The following is a 7,215-nucleotide window of genomic DNA, read 5'->3' on the forward strand; positions in this document are numbered from 1 at the left end:
AGTCTCTGAGTTATTCTCAAGCATAGCCTGGCTATGAAATAATTACAGATTATTTTTAATGCCAAAGATACAGCCTTGGGGCTTCCCTGGTGGCGCAGTGGTTGAGAATCTGCCTGCTAATGCAGGGGACACGGGTTCGAGCCCTGGTCTGGGAAGATCCCACATGCCCCGGAGCAACTACGCCCGTGAGCCACAACTACTGAGCCTGCGCGTCTGGAGCCTGTGCTCCGCAACAAGAGAGGCCGCGACGGTGAGAGGCCCGCGCACCGCGATGAAGAGTGGCCCCCGCTCGCCGCAACTAGAGAAAGCCCTCGCACGGAAACGAAGACCCAACACAGCCAAAAATAAATAAATAAATAAATCATTCGTTTAAAAAAAAAAAAAAAGATACAGCCTTACTGTTTCGGATTTATGAAGCCTCAGTTGACCCACGTGGTAGTCACTGTTTACAGTTTGAGGAATGTCCTTCATATTTTGAAATGCATTTCCATGCACACATGTGGATACACATTTATTCCTTTACATTTTCCACATAATTGTAATTGGATTATCATATATGCTTTTTACACTTGTCTTGGAGATCTTTCCATTTCAGCAGAATAGCTCTGTCCCTTTATTTACTACTGCATAGCATTCCATAAACATTTCGTGCCAAAAGTATTTCATTATTCCCCTAATGATGGAGGCAGAATGTTACCATTTTCTTTTACTACTACAAAAATACTGCAGTCCATAGATCTCTCCATATGGCTTCGTGCACGTATTGAAACCAAGTCCCCCTAAAACTGAGTTCCTCCACCAAGTTTATGATTAACCTCTGTCCAAAATTTTATTCCCTTTCTTGTCCTGAACCTGTTCCCCTCAGACTGAGGGGTATCAAAGACAAGGGGGGATTCAAGCCATGTACAAGCCCCTGTGTCCCTGTCCTTTGAAGTAAAAGGCTTTTGCTTTAGCCTCCCAGGCCTCCCTGAGTCTCAAAAGACTGTCTCAAGAGTTAATGATTGGGAAATGTGAAGATGTAAAAACAAAGAATATTATAATGTTGGGTGGGGAAACTGGTAACGCTTTAGACTATAAACCAGCTACCCAGCAGAATCCCTGAACTCCCAGCTCCCTAAAAGATACAGCTAAAGGTCTGACACACATGCCTAAGCTGTTTTTACAGGAAGCAGACCTGCACCAGATGAAAACTGCTGACTGCAAGCATGTAGACCCTAGACTGGTCAAAACCTGAAGGTTGATGATGCTTGAAACTTCATCTTGATGCCAACCAATCCAAGAATTGTGCACGAGCTCATCAGGCAACCTGCAGCGCCCTCCCTCACACTGCCTTTAAAACCCCTCCCCTCAAGGCCATTGGAGAGTTTGGGTCATTTGAGCATGAGCTGCCCGTTCTCCTTGCTTGGTGCCCCACAATAAACGCTATACTTTCCTTCACCACAACCTGGTGTCAGTAGATTGGCTTTACTGCACAGGCGAGTGGACCCAAATTTGGCTCAGTGACAATATGCAAATATTTCTGGAGGCGAGATTCCTAAGAGTGGACATGCTGGGTCCAAGTTGTGCTCATACACGCTTGATCATTTCTATGGAACTAAAGACACACACAAGAGTGGGTACAAGTCAAACGAGAATCCCATATGAGACCCATGGATGGTCTCAATGTCGATTTCCTGGTTGTGATATTGTACTACAGTTTTTTTGTTTTTTTTGTTTTTTTAATTTATTTTTGGCTTGTTGGTTCTTCATTACTGCGTGTGGGCTTTCTCTAGTTGTGGCGAGCGGGGGCTACTCTTCGTTGCAGTGCACAGGCTTCTCATTGCAATGGCTTCTCTTGTTGTGGAGCACGGGCTCTAGGCACGCAGGCTTCAGTAGTTGTGGCTCGCAGGCTCTAGAGCGCAGGCTCAGTAGCTGTGGCGCACAGGCTTAGCTGCCCCGTGGCATGTGGGATCTTCCCGCACCAGGGCTTGAACCCATGTCCCCTGCATTGGCAGGTGGATTCTTAACCACTGTGCCACCAGGGAAGTCCTGTACTACAGTTTTGCACAAAGTTATCATTGGGGGAAACTGGGCAAAGCTATAGGAGATCTTTCTGTATTATTTCTTGCAACTGCACGTGAATCTACAATTATTAATTAATTAAGCTGTTCACTGAAAATTGAAACACTGCCAAACTGCCCTCTGGCTCTATTTGCAGAATTAACTGAGAAGGCCATAAGCATATACATTGTTCACTACTGTGTCAGGAAAGATTTGAAGAACAATGAAACTTGTATTTGGCAGAGAGTGAGAAATTTACTCCCAATGTAGACTGCTGACAAGGAGTTAAACAGAGGGGCGCAGTGGGAAAGCTAGATACCATTCCATTCTTTCTGAGAAAAATCTTCATAGTAGAGCTTCTTTATTTACTTTTCATTAAATTCCAAGGAGATAAGGTTTTTGCATATTCATATTTAACTTGATTGCCCAAAATGACAATAAAGAAGATTTCCAGGTTGTTGCCTTAGTACCTGGGAGGGAATTAATCACTATTTTATCTTCTCATTATATTTATAATGTTGATCAACACCTGTGGACATTGGAGAATGGGAACTGATTTTTTTTTAACTATTTAACAACAGTTCTAGTCAGGAATTAGAAAACCATTACAAGGGAAGTTCATGCATTTTTAAGGATCTACATGGGGATAAAGTTGAATTACATGTATATGAGCTGGGATTATAGAGAAATAGGTTGGCTTACAAAAAGCCACAAGAGCAGAACAATCTTACCAGCTTTGAGTCAGTCTCTGTGTCTGTCTGCATGTTCAGGAAACTTGGCCCAGGTTAGGTAAGAAAAAAGAATTCTGGCCTGTAGCAGCAGTAAGGCCATAATCTTCTTAATCAGGTGCAGACTTGACTTAACACTAGCCACTGCCCCACCCCTAGATGTCCATGGCTGACATCATTCACGGATTATAAGACTTTCCTCCCGAGGCCTTGTGGAGCCTTGACAGTCACCTCCAATCAGTCAAAGTTGGCCCAGGAGCTGAAACCTCTTGTCAATCCAGCTGGCAATTTTTCTAGCACAAAACCTTTAAAAACCTAAAGGTGCACATCTCCTCTGGTCATTTGGAATGATCTGCTTTTCCTGCAAAAATCCTGAGTTGTGCTCGCCTAACTGGCTCTGCACGCTGAGCTGGCTGATGTTGTGACTTTAGAAAGCTGTCACTCATTCTTACTCCATCGACCAGCGCAGTAAGATTCAAACAAGGGTGTGTTTTTAAAAAAGTCTGGCATAATGCAGTATTCTTGAGGAAACATCTGGGCAAATCGAAATTGAGAGAGAGTCTCCATAACAATAGGGCTGAACTCTTCAAAAATGCCAGTGGGGTGGGGTAAAAGACAAAAGTGGCGGAGGAGCTTTCCAGATGAAAGGAGAATGAAGACACTTGATCATTAAATGTGATGATTCTTGACTGGATCCTGATTGGGGAGGACAAGACATAAAAGACATCAAAGCCACAACCATGGAAATTTGAATACAGACGTATATCGGATACTCATAGTGCATCAATGTCAAATTTCCTGCGTGTGATCGCTGCATCACCCACAGTTATGTCGAAGAAGCTGTGTTCTTAGGAGATGCTCACTGAAGTGGTCAGTGCGGAGCCGCGCGGGAGCTTGACGCAGGGGGAGAAATGCGTGCCCCTATGTACACGTTTTGCACCCAATAGAAAAAGTTAACGCAAGCCCTACAGTCAAAAAGCTTGAGTATATATAAAGCCCACATTGCCCACTCTGCTCACAAGCCATTGTCATTCCTCATAAACCCAGCAGCCCCACGTCCCAGGACCTTGGGCTGATGGGGAAGACTGTTCTCATTGCACAATTATGCAGGGTCCTAAAACAAACCACAGACTGTCTTTATCAAAATTTTTGATATTTTGGTCATCAGGGGATTTTTTCCCTTAACATTTGTATTTTTTAATATTGCACTAAGATTTCTCTCCCAATGACTGCATTTTTCGGTGCCCCCTTAAATTTTTTGCCTCACTCGCTTCCTCCTAATCCTAGCCCTGGTGAAGAATGACGATGTCAACAGTTTACTCACAAATGATTCACTAAAAAAAATATGTGTATAGGTATTCATTATACATGGGCTTACTTATATACATATATATTATATAGGTGTGTGTACACACATGCATACATACATACGTGCATACACACACAAAGACATAAGCAAATGTGGCAAAATCCTATCAATTGACGAACTGAAGTGATGGATGTACAAATATTCATTGTATTATTCTTGCAATTTTTCTGTAAGCGGAAAGATTTTCAAGATATAACAATGGCAGGGGAAGAAATTAATAAATGAAAATAAAAACCTGATATACATTTATTTTTATATAGGTTAAACTCATGTTGAAAAATGAAGCTGCTATTGTGAGTGTGACCTGGGTCTTGTCCTGGTACTGGCTCTGCTAAAGGAAGGAGATGATGTATTTCACATGCAAATGTCCATGCAGGAGCGGCCCCTGGCAAGGATTTGTGATGGGAGGAAATGTGAGATCCTCCAGTGAGGTCCTCCAGCCCCGAGAGCGGCCCTTCCCTGACAAGGATTCATCCCTCAGGCAATGTCTCTGAAGCGTCAGCTCTCCTCTTTGTGTTAAGCGCATAAAATTGTCTCAGCAATGAGCGTTGTTACTGAAAAAAGTATTGTCTGTAAACCTCAGGTTTGTTTGACATGGCAATATTAGAAATATCAGGGAGGAGGATTACTTTGGGAGAAATGGTTCCTTAATAAAATATGAACAAAAGCTTAGAGATGTTGAATGACGTACCCAACCTTTTCAATAATTTATGGGCTTTTCAAAGAGTTGAGGTTTACATCTTCAAGTGACACAGGCAAGCTTATTTTTTTTAAATAATGGGTCAAGGCAGATGATGGATACAGTTAGATAAATGATGGATGGACAGACAGACGACAGGCAGACACATGGTATGTAGATAGATATATTAGATGTCTATATAGAGAGACAGATGGCATATGAACAGATAATATGTGGTATTTGGCTATGCAAATACTCTTCCCTTAAAATGATTCATTATATATATATATTTAAAATTATTTTATACTATTATTTTAAATAGTTTTCTTAATCAGTAAATGTCACTTCTGAACATGTAAGAAATAATTCAAACATTTTAAAAGATTTATAAAAAATGAAGTTCACACTAGTATTATTTAAAATGGCAAGAAATTAGAAATAATCTAAGTATCCAACAATATGGAAATAGCTAAGAAACATGATACAGCCATTTTAAAGGGTAGTTTCAAAGGGTTTGAAACTTAGAAAATCATTACAACATACTTTGTGGGGAAAGCAGGAATCAAAAAATACTTTTATAGCAAAAATAAACAAATGAGACCCAGTCAAACTTATAAGCTTTTGCACAGCAAAGGAAACAAAACGAAAAGACAACCTACAGGATGGGAGAAAATATTTGCAAACGATGCAACCGACAAGTGCTTAATTTCCAAAATATACAAACAGCTCATACAACTCAATAATAAAAAAACAAACAACCCAATCAAAAAATGGGCAGAAGACCTCAATAGACATTTCTCCAAAGAAGACATACAGATGGCCAATAGGCAGATGAAAAGAAGCCCAACATTGCTAATTATTAGAGAAATGCAAATCAAAACTACAATGATATATCACCTCACACTAGCCAGAAGAGCCATCACCAAAATGTCTATGAACAATAAATGCTGGAGAGGATGTGGAGAAAAGGGAACCGTCCTAACACTGTCGGTGGGAATGTAAATTGGTACAGCCACTATGGAGAACAGTATGGAGGTTCCTTAAAAAACTAAAACTAGAGTTGCCATATGATCCAGCAATCCCACTCCTGGGCATATATCTGGAGAAAACTCTAATTTAAAAAGATACATGCGGGCTTCCCTGGTGGCGCAGTGGTTGAGGGTCTGCCTGCCGATGTGGGGTTCGGGCCCTGGTCTGCGGGGGTCCCACATGCCGCGGAGCGGCTGGGCCCATGAGCCACAACTACTGAGCCTGCGCATCTGGAGCCTGTGCTCCGCGGCGAGAGAGGCCGTGGCAGTGAGAGGCACGCGCACCGCGACGAAGAGTGGCCACTGCTCGCCGCAACTAGAGAAGGCCCTCATGCAGAAACGAAGACCCAACACAGCCAAGATAAAATAAATAAATAAATAATAAAAAGTATAAAAAAAAAAAAAAAGAAAAAGATACATGCAACCCAGTGTTCACTGCAGCACTATTTACAAGAGCCAAGACATGGAAGCAACCTTAAATATCCATCGACAGATGAATGGATAAAGAAGATGTCGTACGTATATACAATGGAATACTACTCAGCCATAAAAAAAGAATGAAATAATGCCATTTGCAGCCACATGGATGGACCTAGAGGTGATCATACTAAGTGAAGAAAGACAGAGAAAGACAAATACCATATGACATCACTTGTATGTGGAATCTAAAATATGACACAAATGAACTTACGAAACAGAAAAAGACTCACAGACACAGAAAACAAACTTACGGTTACCAAAGGGGAAAGGGTGTGGGGGAGGGATAAAGTAGGAGTTTGGGATCAGCAGATACACACTACTATATATAAAATAGATAATAAACAAGGACCCACTGTGTAGCCCAGGGAACTATATTCAATATCCTGTAATAAACCATAATGGAAAAGAATATGGAAAACAATAGACATACGTATGTATCACTGGATCACTTTGCTGTACACCAGAAACAAACACAACACTGTAAATCAGTTATAGTTCAATTAAAAAAAATACTTTTGTAACAGGATTGCTATATTAAATCAGGCAAAGAAACAAACAGAAAACCATCATGATGTACTGAAAATACACTGAAAAAAGTCACTAAAACCTTAATAGTAAAAATTAAATAATAAAAGTTAGATACACACATGAATAGTTCTTTTAAAATTCTGTCACCCAGCCAGGGACCTTGCCTAATCAGCTTATCTAAAATAGTGGCTCTCACCATCACTCTTTATCCTAATCTCCTTCATTTTTCTTCTTATTTCCTGACATGATGACATGTGTATGCTTACTCCTTGTTGCCTCCACTAACACATAAGCTTTTCGAGGGCAAGGACCTTGTCTTTTTCGCAGCCTCAAACCGTGTCTGGCACATAACAGATGCTGAGT

Source organism: Eschrichtius robustus, chromosome X, assembly GCF_028021215.1.
Source record: "Eschrichtius robustus isolate mEscRob2 chromosome X, mEscRob2.pri, whole genome shotgun sequence".
Taxonomy (NCBI): Eukaryota; Metazoa; Chordata; class Mammalia; order Artiodactyla; family Eschrichtiidae; genus Eschrichtius; species Eschrichtius robustus.